This window comes from Oncorhynchus clarkii, chromosome 1, assembly GCF_045791955.1.
Source record: "Oncorhynchus clarkii lewisi isolate Uvic-CL-2024 chromosome 1, UVic_Ocla_1.0, whole genome shotgun sequence".
NCBI classification, from domain to species: Eukaryota; Metazoa; Chordata; class Actinopteri; order Salmoniformes; family Salmonidae; genus Oncorhynchus; species Oncorhynchus clarkii.
The window spans coordinates 71238223-71262822 of NC_092147.1; the positions used below are offsets into that span (position 1 = coordinate 71238223).

The 24600-nt window shown below is 41.9% G+C and overlaps 1 protein-coding gene across 1 annotated transcript in view; it reads left to right on the top strand.

The window, feature by feature from the left end:
- The window catches only part of LOC139411624 (protocadherin-15-like), a 269777-nt gene that overhangs the window by 66617 nt on the left and 178560 nt on the right, over window positions 1–24600 (top strand). The gene's annotated exons all lie outside the window — the stretch shown is intronic.

Here is a 24600-nt window from a genome sequence, read left to right on the forward strand (position 1 = left end):
CAAAATTGAACTTTTTGGCAACAATGCAAAACGTTATGTTTGGCGTAAAAGCAACACAGCTGAACACACCATCCCCACTGTCAAACATGGTGGTGGCAGCATCATGGTTTGGGCCTGCTTTTCTTCAGCAGGGACAGGGAAGATGGTTAAAATTGATGGGAAGATGGATGGAGCCAAATACAGGACCATTCTGGAAGAAAACCTGATGGAGTCTGCAAAAGACCTGAGACTGGGACGGAGATTTGTCTTCCAACAAGACAATGATCCAAAACATAAAGCAAAATCTACAATGGAATGGTTCAAAAATAAACATATCCAGGTGTTAGAATGGCCAAGTCAAAGTCCAGACCTGAATCCAATCGAGAATCTGTGAAAAGAACTGAAAACTGCTGTTCACAAATGCTCTCCATCCAACCTCACTGAGCTCGAGCTGTTTTGCAAGGAGGAATGGGAAAAAAATTCAGTCTCTCGATGTGCAAAACTGATAGAGACATACCCCAAGCGACTTACAGCTGTAATCGCAGCAAAAGGTGGCGCTACAAAGTATTAACTTAAGGGGGCTGAATAATTTTGCATGCCCAATTTTTCCATTTTTGATTTGTTAAAAAAGTTTGAAATATCCAATAAATGTCGTTCCACTTCATGATTGTGTCCCACTTGTTGTTGATTCTTCACAAAAAAATACAGTTTTATATCTTTATGTTTGAAGCCTGAAATGTGGCAAAAGGTCGCAAAGTTCAAGGGGGCCGAATACTTTCGCAAGGCACTGTATATTAGTTTACGTCGGTCACCAGAAAAACAAACAGAATAATCATCAGTCCTTCACCATTTGCTTTGTCTGTAGGTTTCCAAGAAATGTCCTTGTTTTAGAATGTGTTTTGCATCACTTGAGGGAAGAATACATCATAAGCCTTGTGATAGAAGACTTGAATCAGTTGCTGAAATTCTATTTTCAAAAGATTATTTCAATGGCCATTCATTGAAGAACAGTGTAGCCTGCACACTGCTCTTGCTCATATAACTTTGTTTTTTTAACCCGTTACACTCGTGGGAATTGGCCTATATGCATGTAGGGCCCAGTTCAAATGTTTCAAACAGAAGAAATATGAGAAGCATATGCACAACTATAGTAGGAATTGAAAGGAAACCGAAAGTGAGGACACATTTTGAGCATTTGACATTTTCTGTACTTTTCGCAGCATTTGTCAATACCGAAATATGACTCTTGATAGATTGAGTAACATAATAAGAATATACATGGGAAATGTGGGGATGTCCAACATAAGACAAGAAAAAAGGGAGAAGGGTTTGAGTAGATGTCTTAACTGCTGATTTGACCCAAGGAAATTAATGAAAGTCATGTCACAACACAGTGTTAGCCTTTCGCAAGACACTTCGGTGAAACAGATTGTAATTTTGGTGTGCAAAGAATGGATCCATGAGCACATTCAGGTACTAGTTTTGTAGCCAATATTCTTCAAAATAGACAAACATCGGTGTACAATTACAAGTATGATATGGCGTCATTCCCCAAATTGTTCTGAGTAGAATAAGCCTATCATAAACATTAATACTGTAAATGACATGAGTTTTATAATATTTATGCGTGTATGTGGTTTGCTTGCAAGGGGTGTGTGGTTTGCTAGCATTACAACGAAACTGTATTTATTATAAATCCTCAATGTCTCATCGAGAACCCATCGAGTCCTTTTGATTTACAGCATTCCCGTCTCTCAGACGACAAAACGTTAGCAAAAGTAGCCAATGGGAGGGAGGCATGGGGGCATCATCTTGTTGCGCTAGCCAATTAGCGTGAGGGGTGGGGGCATCTTCTTTTTGCGCTAGCCAATTAGCGGGAGGGATGGGGCATCTTCTTGTTGCGCTTGGTGCCTACACCAAATGTCTGTCAGTTCAATCCCATACAGCACTGTAAAGCGGAGACCCAGAGCTCTATCGTCATGTATAGCCCGTTACTGTACAGCCACTGGTTTCCATTTTAGGCACTTACTCACTTGACCAAACCGTATACGGATTGAAAAGTACACAGCTTAAGTGTGGGCCTCTCTGCTTTTGTCAGGGCTTTGAAAAAAAGGTCTGACGAAGGCCAAAAGGAATACGCGTAAGCTTTAATAAAAAAGTGAAACAAGCGAGAGCAGTGTGCAGGTTTCTCTTTTCTTTGAAGTAATGCAACAAAACTCAGATGTGAGAGTGCTTTTTTCGCAATTTGAATGGCCATTCATTGGTATTGTGTGCTGTGACATTATGGTGGGCCAAGGAAGGTACAGAAAACAATATTGATTCATGTCACTTTCTTTACTGCTTAGTACTTAACGTACTCAAAGAGAGGTCTGAATAGCTTGAATGCCTCAATGTTTTTTTATGTTGTTGCTAAGGAAGAAATGGACCCAAATTTTGACGTCAATTTCCATTGTCAGTCGTACCATCATTGGTGTATTGAATGGGATAATGCAACGGGAAGCATTGTATTGACCTTACTGGGAGAAGATGAGGATTGCATATTACAGAGTATGACTTAAAGGGAAGCAATATGATGCCTGTATTCAAATGATCCTCCTCATGTTTATCATCTATACAATTCCAAGATTGATTGATGAGGACTTATTGGTCAGCTGGTGATACAGTGCCTTGCAAAAGTATTCTGCCCCCTTGAACTTTGCGACCTTTAGCCACATTTCAGGCTTCAAACATAAAGATATAAAACTGTATTTTTTTTGTGAAGAATCAACAACAAGTGGAACACAATCATGAAGTGGAACGACATTTATTGGATATTTCAAACTTTTTTAACAAATCAATAACTGAAAAATTGGGCGTGCAAAATTATTCAGCCCCTTTACTTTCAGTGCAGCAAACTCTCTCCAGAAGTTCAGTGAGGATCTCTGAATGATCCAATGTTGACCTAAATGACTAATGATGATAAATACAATCCACCTGTGTGTAATCAAGTCTCCGTATAAATGCACCTGCACTGTGATAGTCTCAGAGGTCCGTTAAAAGCGCAGAGAGCATCATGAAGAACAAGGAACACACCAGGCAGGTCCGAGATACTGTTGTGAAGAAGTTTAAAGCCGGATTTGGATACAAACAGATTTCCCAAGCTTTAAACATCCCAAGGAGCACTGTGCAAGCGATAATATTGAAATGGAAGGAGTATCAGACCACTGCAAATCTACCAAGACCTGGCCGTCCCTCTAAACTTTCAGCTCATACAAGGAGAAGACTGATCAGAGATGCAGCCAAGAGGCCCATGAAACTCTGGATGAACTGCAGAGATCTACAGCTGAGGTGGGAGACTCTGTCCATAGGACAACAATCAGTCGTATATTGCACAAATCTGGCCTTTATGGAAGAGTGGCAAGAAGAAAGCCATTTCTTAAAGATATCCATAAAAAGTGTTGTTTAAAGTTTGCCACAAGCCACCTGGGAGACACACCAAACATGTGGAAGAAGGTGCTCTGGTCAGATGAAACCAAAATTGAACTTTTTGGCAACAATGCAAAACGTTATGTTTGGCGTAAAAGCAACACAGCTGAACACACCATCCCCACTGTCAAACATGGTGGTGGCAGCATCATGGTTTGGGCCTGCTTTTCTTCAGCAGGGACAGGGAAGATGGTTAAAATTGATGGAAAGATGGATGGAGCCAAATACAGGACCATTCTGGAGTCTGCAAAAGACCTGAGACTGGGACGGAGATTTGTCTTCCAACAAGACAATGATCCAAAACATAAAGCAAAATCTACAATGGAATGGTTCAAAAATAAACATATCCAGGTGTTAGAATGGCCAAGTCAAAGTCCAGACCTGAATCCAATCGAGAATCTGTGGAAAGAACTGAAAACTGCTGTTCACAAATGCTCTCCATCCAACCTCACTGAGCTCGAGCTGTTTTGCAAGGAGGAATGGGAAAAATTTCAGTCTCTCGATGTGCAAAACTGATAGAGACATACCCCAAGCGACTTACAGCTGTAATCGCAGCAAAAGGTGGCGCTACAAAGTATTAACTTAAGGGGGCTGAATAATTTTGCACGCCCAATTTTTCAGTTTTTGATTTGTTAAAAAAGTTTGAAATATCCAATAAATGTCGTTCCACTTCATGATTGTGTCCCACTTGTTGTTGATTCTTCACAAAAAAATACAGTTTTATATCTTTATGTTTGAAGCCTGAAATGTGGCAAAAGGTCGCAAAGTTCAAGGGGGCCGAATACTTTCGCAAGGCACTGTATACTGATAGAAGGGTGAAGAGATGGATAGGGAGATAGGTTGAGCAATGTAAAAGATGGCTAGGAGGACTGAGTGATACATTGCTATATAGATGACTAAACAAAGCACTTGCTTATTATTGTTTATGTTCAGGCTTAGCTTTATTCTAGACATGCTTTTCTCATTACAGCTCACCATGTCTGCCTACTGGGGCCTCTGTGCAGTCTGAGAATACCAAGGGCTCACAAGGGGATATGACTGCTCATTCAGATGGAACATAGCATGTTTAATTTATCCAAAATGCTTGTTGTGCAGTCACTCTGACAGGTGCCAGAAAGATTCAAAGTATCACTTCACCATTTTTAGCTGATTTCTATCGTAAAGACAAAGCTTGTTTTGTTTTGGCTTTTTTGCTGGTTCAATGTATGAGAAAGCAAATGTGTTTTTTTCCCAGGTTTCAACTGCAGTTAATCGGATTGAAGAGATTTCTATCTGGGGGATAAAGGATATGGGCTGTCTGCAGGTGCAGAGAGAGACGGGAACCGAACTAGAGAGAGAGCATTACAGAAGTGAGTGGAGGTAGAGAGAGGACATTGGAGAGCGAGAGGAAGGACAGTTAGAAGACAGAAAAAGAGAGAAAGTGTGTGAGAGAACGAGATAATAATACAGATTGTCTTAGAAGAGAGAAAGAAAAGTGAGTGACAGGTAAATAGATGAAGTGAAAGAGATCACGTGAGCAGTGTAGAGATAAAGGCATAGAAAAAGAGATTAAGAGAGAGAGGATGAGAGAGTGCGACAGAACTACATAGTATGGAAAGAGAGGTAAATGAGAGGAATGAAGACCTTGAGAAAGATGAGGGAGAGTGAGAAAGAGAGAAAGAGGCAGAGAATTTCACCGAGCAGAGCTATAAAAAGAGAGTGGAAGTGAGCGAGATGGGAGGGACAGAATGGAAGAAGCAGGTCAAGGTGCCTGTAAACTAAGGGTCCAGTTCCTGGTGTTTTACTTTCCTACACAAATGCATGATTTATATCAGTTGAAGCTAGTAACGTGTGAAAGGCTGCCCATTCCTCTCATGGAAATATTGAGCGACAGCTTGCAGGAAATATAAAAACGTATTAAAGTAGTGTAGCTGAAGGGTTTTTATTAGAAAGGAGCATTTTATACAGTATGTGCTGTGGGCGAGCATAAGTCGCGGTGAGATCACTTGACTGATAAAGTCTTTGTAGTAAAGTAGGACTATCCATATGAATGACATACACTGATTATGCTAAATGTTAAGAACACCTTCTCTTTCCATGACATAGACTGACTAGGTGAATCCAGGTGAAAGCTATGATCGCTTATTGATGTCACTTGTTAAATCCACTTCAATCAGTGTAGATGGAGGGGAGGAGACAGGTTAAAGACGGATTTTATGCCTTGAGACCATTGAGACATGGATTGTGTATGTGTGCCATTCAGAGGGTGAGTGGACAAGACAACATATTTAAGTTCCTTTGAGCAGGGTATGGTAGTAGGTGTTCTTGTGTCAAGAACTGCAACCCTGCTGGGTTTTTCATGCTGAACAGTTTCCCTTGTGTATCAAGAATGGTCCACCACCCAAAGGACATCCAGCCAACTTGACACAACTGTGGGAAACATTGGAGTCAACCTAGGACAGCATCCCTGTGGAATACTTTTGACACCTTGTAGAGTCTATGGCCCGACAAGTGCAAGTGACCAATGCTGTTTCAGATTCTGTTCATGCCCTGACGAATTGAGGATGTTCTGAGGGCAAAAGGGAGGGGGGCAACTCAATATTAAGACTGTGTACCTGATGTTTGGTATACTCAGTTTATTTAAGTCACAAATATCACTTCCCTTCATGAATAAGATATCACTACCCTGATTAAAAAATACACATATTCACACAGTGCCTTGAAAAAGTATTCATCCCCCTTGGCGTAAATAAACGATCAAATTTAAGACAGAGAATCGTTATTGTCTTTACTGGAGAAAAATACCAAAGAATGCGTTCTCATTCACGCTGTTGGAAACATTACAGCCAAAATGGGAGCCACCTCGAACAACTACAATTTCTGGCTAATTTTTCCAAAAACCAGCCTGAAACTCTTTCTAAAGACTGTTGACATCTAGTGGAAGCCCTAGGAACTGCAATCTGGGAGGACTTTGCCTTATAATAAAAGTGACAGCCATATCAGTTCTGTTATACTCAGAGACATTATTTTAACAGTTTTAGAAACGTTTGTATTTTCTATCCAAATCTACCAATTATATGCATATCCTAGCTTCTGGGCCTGAGTAACAGGCAGTTTACTTTGGGCATGCTTTTCATCCGGACGTGAAAATACTGCCCCCTACCCAAGAGAGGTTAAGGGGAAACATTTAAATGTCTTGAAATGGCCTAGTCAAAGCCCAGACCTCAATCCAATTGAGAATCTGTGGTATGACTTAAAGATTGCTGTACACCAGCGGAACACATCGAACTTGAAGGAGCTGGAGCAGTTTTGCCTTGACGAATGGGCAAAAATCCTAGTGGCTAGATGTGCCAAGCTTATAGAGACATACCCAAAGAGACTTGCAGCTGTAATTGCTGCAAAATGTGGCTCTACAAAGTATTGACTTTTGAGGGGTGCACGCTCAAGTGTTCCGTTTTTTTGGTCTTATTTCTTGTTTGCTTCACAATAAAAAATATGTTGCATCTTCAAAGTGGTAGACATCTTGTGTAAATCAAAGTATACAAATCCCCCAAAATCTATTTTAATTCCAGGTTGTAAGGCAACAAATAGGAAAAATGTGAAGGGGGTGAATACTTTCGCAAGCCACTGTACTGTGCATGCAAGCACACACATGCATACAATGAAAGCTGAAGATGAAGAATGCTCCCTCTCCACAAAAGCAATGGCAACCGCAACAGGCTTCTACAGAGCATCCCCTGTAGTTAGACTTGGACTGTATCACCAAAGAGCTACATTAATGCTGATTAGTTAGCCTGAACTAGCTGATGCCAATCAACTAATGTGCAGAATAAGAATGCACTAGATTCAGTCTGATAACGAGGGAGGCCGAAATACAACACTAGACACAGACACTTGGCTCAGGACTGAGGCTGCATTAGAGGAATTGACATAGCAGAAGGAGAACCAAGCAGCTGAATCAGAGGGTTCCAGACAATAAATGTCATTCAGTCTCTCGGTCTCCTCTTTCTAGGAAAGCATTCAAGGACTGAAGGATGCTGTCTTCCATAGGAAAATGTCAGGTACAAAGTACCTCAGAACCAGTTTCAGAATTGTTTTAAATGTTGTTTGTGGCTTCAACAATCTGTGAAAGCGCCCATGCAAGGGCCTTGTGACTGATTTCTCAACAACCATGGATTCATTAGTTACTCCTTTCTCCAGTGCTATTTCAAACCTCTTTCTCTGTATCTCTCTCTCTCTCTCTCTCTCTCTCTCTCTCTCTCTCTCTCTCTCTCTCTCTCTCTCTCTCTCTCTCTCTCTCTCTCTCTCTCTCTCTCTCTCTCTCTCTCTCTCTCTCTCTCTCTCTCTCTCTCTCTCTCTCTCTCTCTCTCTCTCTCTCTCTCTCTCTCTCTCTCTCTCTCATTATCCACACACACTCGACAGTGAACTAACACACTCAATTGTCAATTGTTTTATTTCATTCTCACATTTGAATTAAGCAAATCTTGTTAATTTGTCTCTGGTGCACACCTGTTTGCCCTGTAGCACATTACCTATTTTAAGGGTCTCAGATTGATACGAAGCTATAATGACTGGGCCCTGTAATTATATATTGGTTGCTATGTTAAAATGAGAGCTCTGTGTATTTTTGTTTTAGTGTTATGTTGGTTGTAACTTCTTCTAGCTGAGATGCCGGTTTGGTATTCTGGAGCCGTCTCTCTGTGATTCAAACGATGAGACCCCTGGTGAAACGCATGCATGAATGCCTGGCAGCAGAGTAAAGAGAGAGAGACAGAGTGTGTGTTTGTGCGTTTTTGTTCCTGCATGAGTATGCATGTGCCTGGGTTGGTTACAGTGTGTGGATGTGTTCTGTGATGTGATTAGTTAACATTCAAGGGTTTAATTTGGATTTTGCAGATGTTCATTCCCAGTTAACCACTGCCAGTCTGATACAGAGAAAGTGTTTGTGTATGTAATCATTTGGTTGGTGCTTATATTTGCCCTATTTCAAAAGTTTTTATTAATATGCATGTTTGAATTAGAAATGTTTTTTTTGCATATCCTACACTCCCTGGAAGGACGACCCTGTAGCAATTAGGGTTAAGTGCCATGCTCAAGGTCACATCAACCATTTTTTTTTACCTTGCTCGAGGATTTGAACTAGAGACCTTTCGGTTACTGGCCCAACGCTCTGACTGCTAGGCTACCTGCTGGCGAGTGTGTGCGCATGTGCATGCTTGCATACGTGCGTGCGTGCGCCCTGTTGAAGTAATTGCAAGGCCAGCAATATGTAATTAGAGAGTGTGGCTGAAAGGACTGGATTAGTCCCCAACACCTGCTACGTCTTTGGATTAGAGAGGGAGAGGAAGAGAGAGGGATTGAGAGAGGCATGTGGGGGAGATGAGAATGGTGCATGGAAAGTGGAAAGCAAAGAGAGAGGGCAGTGTGTTGACAGTGTGCATACTGAAGGTGCTTGCATGCTTGCCTCCGTGCATGTGATGTATTAGCAAATAAAGATTTTATTTATCCAGACGTTCCATTTTACTATTGTTTTTTTTCATATGATGTATCTCGATGGCTTCGTGTTTGAATCTGCTTGCTAATTCAGTGGAACGTCAAATCTTTAGTGGAATGGTAGAACACTAGTTGATTTGTATCTCGGTGTCCACCCAATTAGCCTTATGGGGTTGCTAGTGTGGTTTTTTGGTATTGTCAAACATATTCCTACAGTTGATGTGTAATAAGGCTGCAATTACAGTATTATGTTGAGATAAACAGTCAGTTTAATTAGCCGTGTTGTGCTAAATTGCTTTGACACTTGGTTTACCCTCATTAAAAACAAGCTATAGAGATGAGTTTCTTTGAAGTATAGCTAGCATTCTGCATCCTCATTTACATACACTTAAATTCTTTGTGAGGATTCTTGCCTTTTTCCATTTAAAAACCTCCACCTTTGTCTCATTTTATTTTCATAGCTATCTACTCACAAAAAAGATTACTAAATCAAATGTAATATGTTCACTCACATTCACAATATTATATAAACCTCTAATACAGAACTCATCCGAACAACTTAAATTCCCAACTGTAATGTAATTTTATAAGAAGTAGGAAGAAAAATGCCTCTTTCCCGTCCTTCACTTTCTCTCAAGTCGATTCTGACGTGAATTCTCAGCCCCAGTTGCATTATCCAATTGCCTCTCCCCGAGTGTCTGAGCATTGTCACGTTAGATTTAAAAATGTTCTGTGTATTGTCATTTTGGATTTGCATCTCTCTAAGAAAATCCTGGGGTAAATTTTCACAAGAACAGCATCCCCTTGTATTTGCTGCTTGGAAGATCTGATCTCAAGAAATTACTTTATTTTAATAGTTTCATGGTCACACAAGTAATACGGATTAAAAGTTTAAATGTATTTTTTTTTTTCATTGATTTCAGTTTATGTGACAAAACAAGCAAGTAGATTGTAGAGAGTCATTGTACCATCTAAACCACTGTGAAATATATTTTCCATAATATACATTTTTTCAGATGTTTGAAGCTGGTGTACAAAACCGAAAGTAAAATACGCAAAATGAAACTTCAGAACGGAAAGCATAGAAGTAATACACCTAGAACAGATTTACCGCTTCTTGGATTTACTTTCAATGACAATGACAGATCTATGTGAATTCGTCCCAAAAGTTACATATTGCAGCTTTAATCCTCTCATTAGACTGAGCAATCATTAAAGGGATAGGTCATCTTCATTTCACTATTGGATCTCATTCCTCAGAGATTATTTTTCTAAATTACCTGCAAAATCAGCGGGTAGATACTTCCCTTGAGAAGGGGGCTGAATTTACTGATTCAGCCTCAGTTTCAATTGTCCTCATTAGGAAATGCAACTGAGAATGAGATTTGGGTCTTGGATGCGGGCGTTGATGTGGGTGTCTCTTGTGTAATAATATTAATACATTTTATTTGGGGAACGCCTTTCAAGATACTCAAGGACATCTTACATTAAAAGTAGGCCTACATAAAATCAAGTACAGTACATAAAATCAAATGCACCAATTAAATGTGCAATTTAAAATCAAAGCACCAGATGAAACAGGAGGGAGGGGTTGGGAAGAGGATAATATCCCAGTTTAGGGTAAGGGTTTGGGTTGGGGACACACACAGGGATACATAGGGAACTGGGAAGGCACAGAAGAGGGTGGTAGGACAGAGTCAATCATGGACGCTAGCCTATAAGATATAAGCATCGTTGAAGAGGTTTGTTTTGAGGAGGTTTTAGAATGTGATGATTGCATGTGGTATGTGTAGGGGGAGTACATTCCAGAGCCTGGATGCTGAGCAGCTGAAGGCCCTAGCCCCTATGGTGGAGAGGCGGAATGGGGTTGTGACAAATAGGGCTATCTTCGGTATACCACCACTATCTTGTCACAACACAACTGATTTGCTCAAACACATTAAGAAGGAAATAAAATCCACAAATTAACTTTGAGAAAGAAACACCTGTTAATTGAAATGCATTCCAGGTGACTACCTCATGAAGCTGGTTGAGAGAATACCAAGACTGTGCAAAGCTGTCATCAAGGCAAAGAGTGGCTACTTTGAAGAACCTCAAATATAAAATATATTTTGATTTGTTTAAAACTGGTAAGAAGCTCGTTGACATCCATGGTGCAGCTGTGGCAAGGCTGAAGTGGAGATTAGGCCAGCTTCAGCAGCCTCGGTCTCTCTAGTTGAGGCTTAGGTCTGAAAAATAATCACACAATCCTCCCAGTTACTCACAACTGAATGGAGGAGAGAGAGAGAGAGAGAGAGCACTTGTATTTTTATCTGCAGCAATGTTTAATAGGCTTGCATTGTTGAGAGCACGTCTTAAGTCTTGTTGTCACACACTGTCTGGACTGAGAGTGTGACAGAGCTTTACGTACAACACAAAGCTAATCAGAAGGCTTTACCTCTCCGAACAGATTTAACCTGCGGGATGCTCACTGGTTCCGTGAATAGAGACCCTAAAAGTCCTCATCAATACCACTTTCATGGATGTGAACATATTTACTGTAACAATGAAAGTCAAAGTCTCTCATTAGATGTTGGGGTGAAAGGGGATGTGATGCAGAGAAAACTTAACGAGCGATATAGCTGGTGTTGGTTGGCCACAATGAAGTTGTTTAGCTTTTAACTCACCCTTGGATCTTGTGCCCTCTGCCTTGAATGAGAACACGAACAAGACTAGAATAGAGTGTGTCAGTGTCATCTAAGGGACATGGGAGGGTTAGTGGCCCTGGAGCACTCATATCTATAGCTTTGAAATACTTTGAAAGGCTGGTCATGGCTCACATCAACACATCCCAGACACCCTGGATCCACTCCAATTCATATACTGCCCCAACAGAACAAGAGATGACGCAATCTCTATTGCATTCCACACTGCCCTCACCCACCTGGACAAATTGAATACCTATGTAAGAATGGTGTTCATTGACTACAGCTCAGCATTAACCACCATAGTCCCCTCCTAGCTCATTACCAAGCTCAAGACCCTGGGACTGAACACCTCTCTCTCTCTCTGGATCCTGGACTTCCTGACAGGCCGCCCCAAGTGGTAAGGGTAGACAAAAACACATCTGCCACAATCACCATCAAAACAGGGCTCCTCAGTGGTGTGTGCTTAGTGCCATCCTATACTCCCTTTTCACCCACGACTGAGTGGTCACGTACGACTCCAACACCATCATCAAGTTTTCTGAAGACACGATGGTGGTAGGACTGATCACAGACGGCAATGAGACAGCCTACAGAGAGGAGGTTAAAGACCTGGGAGTGTGGTGCCAGGACAACAAACTTTCAACATCAGCAAGACAATGGAGCTGATTGTGGACATCAGGAAACGGAGGGCCGGGCATGCCCCCATTCACATTGACAGGGCTGTAGTGGAGCCGGTCAAGTGATTCAAGTTCCTCTGTGTTCACATCACTACGGAATTAACATGGTTCACACACACCCACACAGTTATGAAGAGGGCAAGACAACGTCTCTTCCCCCTGAGGAGGTTGAAAAGATTTGGCATGGGCCCTCAGATCCACAAAAACGTTTACAACTGCACCGTTGAGAGCATCTTGACTTGCTGCATCACCGCTTGGTACGGCAACTGCAAGGCACCCGACCGCAAGGCACTAAGGAGGGTGACGAGTAGGGCCCAGTGCATCACTGCGGCCAAGCTCCATGCAATCCAGGACCTCTATACCAGGCGGTGTCAGAGGAAGGCCCAAAAGATTGTCCAAGATTTCAGCCACCCAAGCCGTAAGACTGTTCTCTCTGCTACCGCATGGCAAGCAGTACCAGTGCACCCACTATGTAACCAACAGGACCCTTAACAGCTTCTACCCCCAAGCCATAAGACTCCTAAACAAGACTACTAAATAGCTAATCCGGGTACATTATCCATTTCAAATGACAAATTTATAAAACATGTACCCGCAGGCTGCCAGTCAAAAGAAGAAGAAAAAACTAAGAAATAAAGTACATACTAAGTTATGCTATAAATGAAATATGAACAGGAAAATAAAATAGAAAATAAGTGTACCTCCACCCCCAACCTCCCATCCCATTCCCCCAACTCCACCCATGTTTTTGATGTAACTTATGAACCGCTTAATGCAAATCTCTACTCTGTGTGAACTGTATGAGTGTGTTTGTGTTCAGCTTTGCTCACTCTCCCCATTCACGCTTGGTTGATGGGTGCTGAAGGGTCCAGGGTGTGAAACTGTAGGGGTCAAGCGGTGGGAGCCAAGCCTCAGCCACTGACACATCCTTTTGAACACAGAGTTTGATCCACCATGTCAGGTATAGAGTAAAACCGTACTTCTTACACAGCCTCTTATAGAATACTCCTGGTCTTGAAAAGTCAGAGTATTGGATTGGTTCTTACAGCATGGTGTTTTTCACTTGATTGAGGACATTAATTACTTTTCAGTTAAGTTTTTTTGGTGGAAAATATCATGTTTATTGTATTCTTTCAAAGATCAAACACAATTAAACCTGCAATCGGTTCGACATCAGTACAAAACAAATGAAATGCTTATTGATCTGTTTTTCGCTAATCTTTGGATTTTCTCCCCGCTAATTTCAAAGCTTTTGGTAAACCTCAGCACATACTAAAATTATCCTGTGATTGATTATATTGGTCTAAGGTCTAAGATATCGTGAGTCTAGAAACTCTGCTATGAGTCATCAAGGCTTACACCTTATGAAAGGCATTATCTTTAATATATATTCAATATCTACAGAACTCACACAAAGCGCCTGGTCTCTCAATTAGAGAAAACGGTCTATTAACTAAATACTAATTAAATAATTACATAGCTATTGTTTGAAACATATCCTCATATGAGTGGCAGGTAGCCTAGCGGTTAAGGGCATTGGGCCAGTAATTGAAAGATCCCTGGTTTGAATCCCTGAGCCGACTAGGTGTCGATGTACCATTGAGCAAGGCACTTAACCCTAATTGCTCCAGTGTCGTTGCCAATAATGGCTGATCCCTGGCTGTGACCCAACTCTCTGAGAGCATCCTACGGGGAGTGGGAAATGCAAAAAAATAAATCCTAATAGGACAAATGTTATCACCATTATTATTTGATCCATAAAAGGTATAGTAAAGTGTAATTCCACCGACGTACCTTCCCATAGCTTCTGAAATAGAAATCTATTTGATTTGCAATATCAGCCCAGTCTGGTACAGTAGCATGGTTCTGCAGAGTGTCTTTTGATGTTTAGAATAAATGTCACCTGGTTTTCAACCTTCCCAACCTTCCCATGTTACCGCGCTCCCCCACAAACTCTGCTGGCTTCCAGTCGAAAGCTTACATCCACTACAAGACCATGGTGATTGCCTACGGAGCAGCAAGAGGAACAGCCCCTCCCTACCTTCAGGCTATGCTCAAACCCTATACCCCTACCCTAGAACTCCGTACTGCCACCTCTGTTCTCTTGGCTCTCCCACCCCTACGGGATGGCAGCTCCCGCTCAGCCCATCACAAGCTCTTCTCTGGCCTGGCACCCCAATGAACCAACACTTGCACTTGACTCCTCCCCTTTCTAGCACTGATTTAGCTAATAACTACTTTATTGAGGAAAAGTGAAGTTTCTATTCCTGTCATATGTGGTTGTCCCACCTAGCTATGGTAAGATGTTAAGATGTAAGTCGCTCTGGATAATAGCATCTGCTAAAATGTCAAATGAAAAAAAGTGAGTCCTCTGCCCTCCCTCAGTGGGCTGGTCACACTGTGAAGTCTGAAATAGATTAAATGCTCAGTGGAGAAAAACCCATAGGTAGGAAAGCTTCTGCAAGATTTATTTTTGCAAGGCTTCTCACCACCTGCAGAAGTTTACTTGTGTGAGTGTGTCAACATGACCTCTTTCCTGTGTGAGTTTTGTAAGTATTAGATTGATAGAGTAAGTGACTAGAAGTGCATGAATCTTCCATTGACAGAAATAGTGAAAGCCATTGCTTTTGCCATTGCTTTACTTTCTCTACAAAGCTTAAGTGTAATTAACATTATAAAGCAACAAGGCTCCATCCCCCTCTGTAATATTATCTGCAGTATAATTTATGACCAAGATATTCCAAAAAGATGTCCCTCTCAAGTTACTGAAGCGAAAGTATGAAAATGCATTGTTTTGAGATTAATGAACCTGCATGGGTCCCTGTCTTCCACTTTAAATTAAATTCTTAAAGATCTATTATTCAAATGGGGTTGTGTCCAAGTCAGCAGGAGATAATGGTGTGTCCTCTTGATTGCAACACAGCTGCATCAAACATGCCGTGCTCCAAACATGGAGCATACACTTTAATGGGGAAAATGTAGATCATTAATAATCCTCTGACTTCCCTGGAACCTCCTTCCTGTATGTTACTGCATTAGGCCATTTGATTAAAGCGTGAAATACAATGTTTTATACTGTCATGTCTGTGACTATCATTAAATGTGAAGACTGTTATTTTATATCAAATCAGTTCTCTAGGTTAAATTATTACGTGATTAAAATAATAATGTAAACAATAATTAACTAGGAAGTCGGGGCACCACGGAAAATGTTGGGATAACAAATATAACTCTTCAGATATTTTAATATCTGATCGCTTAGTCTTTTATTAATTAATTATTACCTCATCACTTCTCATTCCAAACGCCTTAAAATTCTTGGTTATCTGCATGAACCCTGTCCATAATGAATCAGCAATATATAAATTGGCTTAATTATTTATTTACTAACTAACTAGATAATCACACAGAATTACATAACAAACAATACATATTGGTTACTAACAATGATAGAAAAGTCCCTAGAGGGCTAAGCCGATATGACCACTTGGTAGACAAAGGAAAGGGGTGGGGACTGAGAAAGAGCGGGAAAAACAAAATAGATTCACTACACACTGTCTATAATTATATTCATTGAAATGCTAATCCTTTGCACATGAAATGCCGCTCATTCGAGAATAATTGCAATTTATATATTTACGCCCGTATGTCGTTGTTGTCTTCTCTGTTGGAATCCTTGATCGTTCTGTAAAGTTCATCAGAGTCTCTGGTTAACTTTCCAAGAAGTCACAATGTCTTTCATGGTTGTAGGTGGTTAGAATGGATACTTAAGAGTACCATTCAGAAATGTTCTCATAGAATAGTTGCTTCGGAGGTTGTCAGTATTCTCGTTCTAGACATACTTCATTTCTAGCTGCAGACTAGTAATTATTCGTCTAAGATTTGCTCTTATTCTGCAGTGATCGATAGTTTCAGAGTTTAACCATTTCCAGCCGTGTAGCCAAACACTACAGTTGTATGGTCTAATGGTCTTTAGAATTGTAGCTATTCCAACGTGGGAAATCTGACAGCTGGGAAATATACACTTTATTAAGAGTTACAGTTATGTGTGTTTCCTGTTCTTCATGAGATCACCAAATGAAACACACTTGACATGACTGTCCCTGTTTAGGTCTATGATCCTCCCCCCAGGGCACGTCATGACAATATGTGTCATTAAAATATCCATAACATACAGTGGGGGGGAAGAAGTATTTGATACACTGCCGATTTTGCAGGTTTTCCCACTTACAAAGCATGTAGAGGTCTGTAATTTTTATCATAGGCACACTTCAACTGTGAGAGATGGAATCTAAAACAAAAATCCAGAAAATCACATTGTATGATTTTTAAGTAATTCATTTTCATTTTATTGCATGACATAAGTATTTGATACATCAGAAAAGCAGAACTTAATATTTGTTTGCAATTACAGAGATGATACGTTTCCTGTAGTTCTTGACCAGGTTTGCACACACTGCAGCAGGGATTTTGGCCCACTTCTCCATACAGACCTTCTCCAGATCCTTCAGGTTTTGGGGCTGTCGCTGGGCAATACGGACTTTCAGCTCCCTCCAAAGATGTTCTATTGGGTTCAGTTCTGGAGTCTGGCTAGGCCACTCCAGGACCTTGAGATGCTTCTTACGGAGCCACTCCTTAGTTGCCCTGGCTGTGTGTTTTGGGTCGTTGTCATGCTGGAAGACCCAGCCACGACCCATCTTTCATGCAATAAAATGCAAATGTATTACTTAAAAAGCATACAATGTGATTTTCTGGATTTTTGTTTTACATTCCGTCTCTCACAGTTGAAGTGTACCTATGATAAAAATTACAGACTTCTACATGCTTTGTACAGTGGGGCAAAAAAGTATTTAGTCAGCCACCAATTGTGCAAGTTCTCCCACTTAAAAAGATGAAAGAGGCCTGTAATTGTCATCATAGGTACACTTCAACTATGACAGACAAAATGAGAAAAAAAAATCCAGAAAATCACATTGTAGGATTTTTAATGAATTTATTTGCAAATTATGGTGGAAAATAAGTATTTGGTCAATAACAAAAGTTTATCTCAATATTTTGTTATATACCCTTTGTTTGCAATGACAGAGGTCAAAAGTCTTCACAAGGTTTTCACACACTGTTGCTGGTATTTTGGCCCATTCCTCCATGCAGATCTCCTCTACATAACACATTTGGAATCATGTAATAACCAAAAAAGTGATAACAAATGAAAATCTATTTTATATTTGAGATTCTTCAAAGTAGCCACCCTTTGCCTTGATGACAGCTTTGCACACTCTTGGCATTCTCTCATCCAGCTTCACATGGAATGTTTTTCCAACAGTCTTGAAGGAGTTCCTACATGTGCTGAGCACCTGTTGGCTGCTTTTCCTTCACTCTGCAGTCCAAGTCATCCCAAACCATCTAATTTGGGTTGAGGTCGGGTGATTTAATTTTAAACAACCATTTTTTCGCCTTTATTTAACCAGGTATGCCAGTTGAGAACAAGTTCTCATTTACAACTGTGACCTGGCCAAGACAGAGCAAAGCAGTGCGACACAAACAACACAGTTACACATGGGATAAACAAACGTACAGTCAATAACACAAAAGAAAAGTCAATATATAGTGTGTGCAAATGTAGTAAGATTAGGGAGGGAGGTAAGGCAATAAATAGGCCAGTGCCAAAATTATTACAATTTAGCAATTAAACACTGGAGTGATAGATGTGCAGAAGATGAATATGCAAGTAGAGATACTGGGGTGCAAAGGAGAAAAAAAACAATATGGGGATGAGGTAGTTGGGTGGGCTATTTACAGATGTGCTATGTTCATGTGCAATGATCGGTAAGCTGCTCTGACAGCTGATGCTTAAAGTTAGTGAGGGAGATATGTCTCCAGCTTCAGTGATTTTTGCAATTCGTTCCAGTCATTGGCAGCAGAGAACTGGAAGGAAAGGCGGCCAAAAGGTTGGCTTTGGGGGTGACCAGTGAAATACACCTGATAGAGTGCGTGCTACTTGTGGGTGCTGCTATGGTGACCAGTGAGCTGAGATAAGGCAGGGCTTTACCTAGCAAAGACTTGTAGATGACCTGGAGCCAGTGGGTTTGGCGAAGAATATGAAGCAAGGGCCAGCCAACGAGAGCATACAGGTCGCAGTGGTGGGTAGTATATGGGGCTTTCGTAACAAAACGGATGGCACTGTGGTAGACTACATCCAATTTGCTGAGTAAAGTGTTGGAGGTTATTTTGTAAATGACATTATCCTACCAATCCTTGACTTTGGCAGTCAGCTTTACGAAGGTATGTTTGGTAGCATGAGTGAAGGATGCTTTGTTCGCGAAATAGGAAGCCGATTCTAGATTTAATTTTGGATTGGAGATGCTTAATGTACCTAGCTATCTGTTCTTAGTTCTACATTTTTGAATGGGGCATGCTTATTTAGGATGGTGATGAAAGCACTTAAAGAATAACCAGGCATCCTTTACTGATGAAATGTGGTCAATATCCTTCCAGGATACCCAGGCCACGTCGATTAGAAATGCCTGCACACTGAAGTGTTTTATGGGAGCATTTGACAGTGATGAGGGGTGGTCGTTTGACTGACGATGAGAGAGGTTTCGTCTCTGGAGGGACTAGTTAAGCCAGGTGAGGTTTCCGCATATGTGTGGGATGGGACGTCAGTTCGGCATTTTGAGCGGGACTGACGGCTCTAGAGTGAAATAAAACAATAAAAACTAGAAAAACAGCAGTAGACAAGGCATATTGACATTAGATAGAGGCATAAAGCAATCACAGGTGTTGATCAGGAGAGCTAAGACGACAACAGGTAAATGGTGGAGAATGGGCAGAGCACGTCAGTTAGGTACATACAGGAGGCTGGGGCCGACAGGTAAACAAAATGAGGTACCATGTTATTGAAACAGTCTAGGGGGCCTCAGCTGTGTAGCCAAGTGATCATAGGGTCATAAGAGCAGCAATAGATTAGTCAGGGTGCTGTTCGGCAGTCACTACTATGCTAGGCGTGCAGGGGACACAGCGTTCAGAAAAGCTAAGCTAGCAGGCCGGGGCTAGAAGATTGTTCTTCGGCGACATCTAACAGAATAGCCTGTTGAGACCACATCGGGCGATCACGTCGGCAGTCCAGTCGCGTTGGATCGGCGGGGCTCTGTGTCGACAATAAAGGGTCCAGGCCAATTGGCAAAGGATGTATTGTAGCCCTAGAATTAGCTGGTGTCGTGTCTTTACTATCATTAACTGAAGACTGCTAGTTTTTATCAAAGATTCTCTGTAATTAGTTGCTATGCGATCAACTGATTAATCACGTAACTAATGAACTATGAAATCGGGGCACCAAGGAAAAATATTCAGATTACAAAGTTAGCATTTCCTAAAATAACTTTTCAGATATTTTATCTGACAAATTAGTCTTCGAATTATTGAATGATTTACTTTACCTCACGTTAGTCTCATTCCAAACATCGTAAATTGTTGTTTATCTGCACGATCCCAGTCTTCACTATGAGTCATCCATATATCAATTATCTTAAATTATTTATTTATTACTAACTAAGTAATTCACAGAAACAAACAAACAAAGGTAAATATAATGATAGGAAAATGTGCCCTAGTGGGCTGAACCGGCATGGCGGTTTGTTAGATAAAGGAGAAGTGGGGGTCGACTAAGAAGTGACTACAGAGTGATAATTATAACAATTAAAATGCTAATCCTTTTCACATGAACGTTCACTCATTCGGGAACAATTGCAATCAATATATATATATATATATATATTTACGCTCATTGTGTCATCTTGATCGCTGGTGAAAAGTTTTTGTCTTCCGTAGAATTGTCCGTCTCTCTCCCTCTCTCTCTCTGTCTTGGTTAGAGGGGATAGTTCAAATTGACATTCATTATAGAATGAATGTTTCGGCGGTTGTCGTTCTTCGCGTTCAATGATACCGAATTCCTAGCTGCAGACTAGTATTTAATATCAAAGACTTGTTCTCATTCTGTCGGTATCGATAGTCTAAGAGTTTAACCACGTGGTATGGTTAAAATATTCAGCAATGGTCTGCCACCTTTTGTCCCCCTCATAATGGCGAAAAACATGGTCTGGTGATAATTTCTCAAAGTTTTTTTTTTTTCAGAATGGCAGAAAAGGGCTGTCCCAGGATGTCCTGACCCAAACTGGGCTCAGGGGCGGTCCTCTGATTTAGTTCAAATCCAATTCCCTTTTTGAGTTTTCCTTCATTAAACAGTCCAAAATCACATTTGTAAAATTGTGCAAACAGTATCATACTCACTCAATCATCTTATACAACAATTAGATGTAAACCTTATATCTGGGACTATTATATAAACAGCGTTATGGTAATGTGGCCACACCGTCTCCCATGAACTTCCCAAGTTGTGACAAACGGACCAGTTCGTAGCTGGATTCTTCACCGATCTTTTACACTTTCTCCGGAACATGAAATTTGTTCATACCTCAAGTTCTGTGAGGTGGAAGGATTTCCTTTGTCTCCATGAAAAACTACTTCTGGCTTGGATCCTCTGTCGACACGGCCACCCGCCACACCACCACGACTGGTCTGCCGACGAATATCAATCCGCTGTGCCTTCAACCGGCCTCCGTCTTACCACCCCCGGGCTACTAACTTTAAACGCTGTGTCGCCCGCGTGCTAGCGTAGTGGCGGCTTCCCTGTTCCATCTACTGCTGCCCACTGGACACTATGATCACTTGGCTACATAGCTGATGCCTGCTGGACTGTCCATTAATCACGGTACTCCATTCTGTTTATCTATGTTTTATCTGTCGGCCCCAGCCGCGAACTCAGTCTCTGTGTGTAGTTAATCCGACCCTCTCTGCCTAGTCATTGCCATTTTACCTGCTGTTGTTGTGTTAGCTGACTAGCTGTTGTTGTCTCACCTGTTGTTTTAGCTAGATCTCCCAATCAACACCTGCGATTACTTTATACTATACCATGCTGTATGTCTCTCTCAAATATCAATATGCCTTGTATACTGTTGTTCAGGTTAGTTATCATTGTTTTAGTTTACAATGGAGCCCCTAGTTCCACTCCTCACACCTCTGAAACCTCCTTGGTCCCACCTCCCACACATGCGGTGACCTCACCCATTATAACCAGCATGTCCAGAGATACAACCACTCTTATCATCACCCAGTGCCTGGGCTTACCTCCGCTGTACCCGCACCCCACCATACCCCTGTCTGCACATTATGCCCTGAATATATTCTACCACGCCCATAAATCTGCTCCTTTTATTCCTTGTCCCCAACGCTCTAGGCGACCAGTTTTGATAGCCTTTAGCCGCACCCTCATCCTACTCCTCCTCTGTTCCTCGGGTGATGTGGAGGTAAACCCAGGCCCTGCATGTCCCCAGGCACCCTCATTTGTTGACTTCTGTGATCGAAAAAGCCTGGGTTTCATGCATGTCAACATCAGAAGCCTCCTCCCTAAGTGTGTTTTACTCACTGCTTTAGCACACTCTGCCAACCCGGATGTCTGAATCCTGGTTTAGGAAGGCCACCAAAAATCCTGAGATTTCCATACCCAACTATAACACTTTCCGTCAAGATAGAACTGCCAAAGGGGGAGGAGTTGCAATCTACTGCAGAGATAGCCTGCAAAGTTCTGTCATACTTTCCAGGTCTATGCCCAAACAGATTGAGCTTCTAATTTTAAAAATTAATCTCTCCCGAAATAAGTCTCTCACTGTTGCCGCCTGCTACCGACCCCCCTCAGCTCCCAGCTGTGCCCTGGACACCATCTGTGAATTGATCCCCCCCATCTAGCTTCAGAGTTTGTTCTGTTAGGTGACCTAAACTGGGATATGCTTAACACCCCGGCAGTCCTACAATCTAAGCTAGATGCCCTCAATCTCACACAAATCATCAAGGAACCCACCAGGTACAACCCTAAATCCGTAAACATGGGCACCCTAATTGACATTATCCTGACCAACTTGCCCTCCAAATACACCTCTGCTGTCTTCAATCAGGATCTCAGCGATCACTGCCTCATTGCCTGTATCCGCTACGGGTCCGCGGTCAAACGACCACCTCTCATCACAGTCAAATGCTCCCTAAAACACTTCTACGAGTAGGCCTTTCTAATCGACCTGGCCCGGGTATCCTGGAAGGATATTGACCTCATCCCGTCAGTTGAGGATGCCTGGTCATTCTTTAAAAGTAACTTCCTCACCATCTTCAACAAGCATGCTCCGTTCAAAAATGCAGAACTAAGAACAGATATAGCCCTTGGTTCACTCCAGACATGACTGCCCTCGATCAGCACAAAAACATCCTGTGACGGACTGCAATAGTATTGAATAGTCCCCACGATATGCAACTGTTCAGGGAAGTCAGTAACCAATACACGCAGTCAGTCAGGAAATCCAAGGCCAGTTTTTTCAAGCAGAAATATGCATCCTGTAGCTCTAACTCCAAAAAGTTCTGGGACACTGTAAAGTCCATGGAGAACAAGACCACCTCCTCCCTGCTGCCCACTGCACTGAGGCTAGGTAACACGGTCACCACCGATAAATCCGTGATAATCGAAAACTTCAACAAGCATTTCTTAACGGCTGGCCATGCCTTCCTCCTGGCTACTCCAACCTCGGCCAAAAGCTCCTCAAGGTACTAAACGATATCATAACCGCCATTGATAAAAGACAGTACTGTGCAGCCGCCTTCATCGACCTGGCCAAGGCTTTCGACTCTGTCAATCACCATATTCTTATGGGAAGACTTAGTAGCCTCGGTCTTTCTAATGACTGCCTTGCCTGGTTCACCAACTACTTTGCAGACAGAGTTCAGTGTGTCAAATCAGAGGGCATGTTGTCCGGTCCTCTGGCAGTCTCTATGGGGGTGCCACAGGGTTCAATTCTCGGGCTGGCTCTTTTCTCTGTATATATCAAGGATGATGCTCTTGCTGCAGGCGATTCCCTGATCCACCTCTACGCAGACGACACCATTCTGTATACTTCTGGCCCTTCCTTGGACACTGTGCTATCTAACCTCCAAACGAGCTTCAATGCCATACAACACTCCTTCCGTGGCCTCCAACTGCTCTTAAACGCTAGTAAAACCAAATGCATGCTTTTCAACCGTTCGCTGCCTGCACCCGCACGCCCGACTAGCATCACCACCCTGGATGGTTCCGACCTAGAATATGTGGACATCTATAAGTACCTAGGTGTCTGGCTAGACTGCAAACTCTCCTTCCAGACTCATATCAAACATCTCCAATTCAAAATCATATCTAGAGTCGGCTTTCTATTTCGCAACAAAGCCTCCTTCACTCACGCAGCTAAACTTACCCTAGTAAAACTGACTATCCTACCGATCCTCGACTTCGGCGATGTCATCTACAAAATAGCTTCCAATACTCTACTCAGCAAACTGGATGCAGTTTATCACAGTGCCATCCGTTTTGTTACTAAAGCACCTTATACCACCCACCACTGTGACCTGTATGCTCTAGTCGGCTGGCCCTCTCTACATGTTCGTCGCCAGACCCACTGGCTCCAGGTCATCTACAAGTCTATGCTAGGTAAAGTTCCACCTTATCTCAGTTCACTGGTCACGATGGCAACACCCACCTGTAGCACGCGCTCCAGCAGGTGTATCTCACTGATCATCCCTAAAGCCAAAACCTCATTTGGCCGCCTTTCCTTCCAGTTCTCTGCTGCCTGCGACTGGAACAAATTGCAAAAATCGCTGAAGTTGGAGACTTTTATCTCCCTCACAAACTTTAAACATCTGCTATCTGAGCAGCTAACCGATCGCTGCAGCTGTACATAGTCCATCGGTATATAGCCCACCCAATTTACCTACCTCATCCCCATACTGTTTTTATTTTATTTACTTTTCTGCTCTTTTGCACACCAGTATCTCTACCTGCACATGTTCATCTGATCATTTATCACTCCAGTGTTAATCTGCTAAATTGTAATTATTCACTCCTATGGCCTATTTATTGCCTTCCTCCTCATGCCTTTTGCACACAATGTATATAGATATACTATGTTATTGACTTTATTATTTATTGTTTACTCCATGTGTAACTCTGTGTTGTCTGTTCACACTGCTATGCTTTATCTTGGCCAGGTCGCAGTTTCAAATGAGAACTTGTTCTCAACTAGCCTACCTGGTTAAATAAAGGTGAAATATATATATTTTTTTTAAATACTCAAAGTGGCCAACGTCATGACATACCCCCCCTGGTGGTTTGGATCTGGTTTTTCCTGCAGGTTACAAATCAACATAAAATCCTGAACACGTGATGTCCAGTTTGTAGATCATCGTTGCAG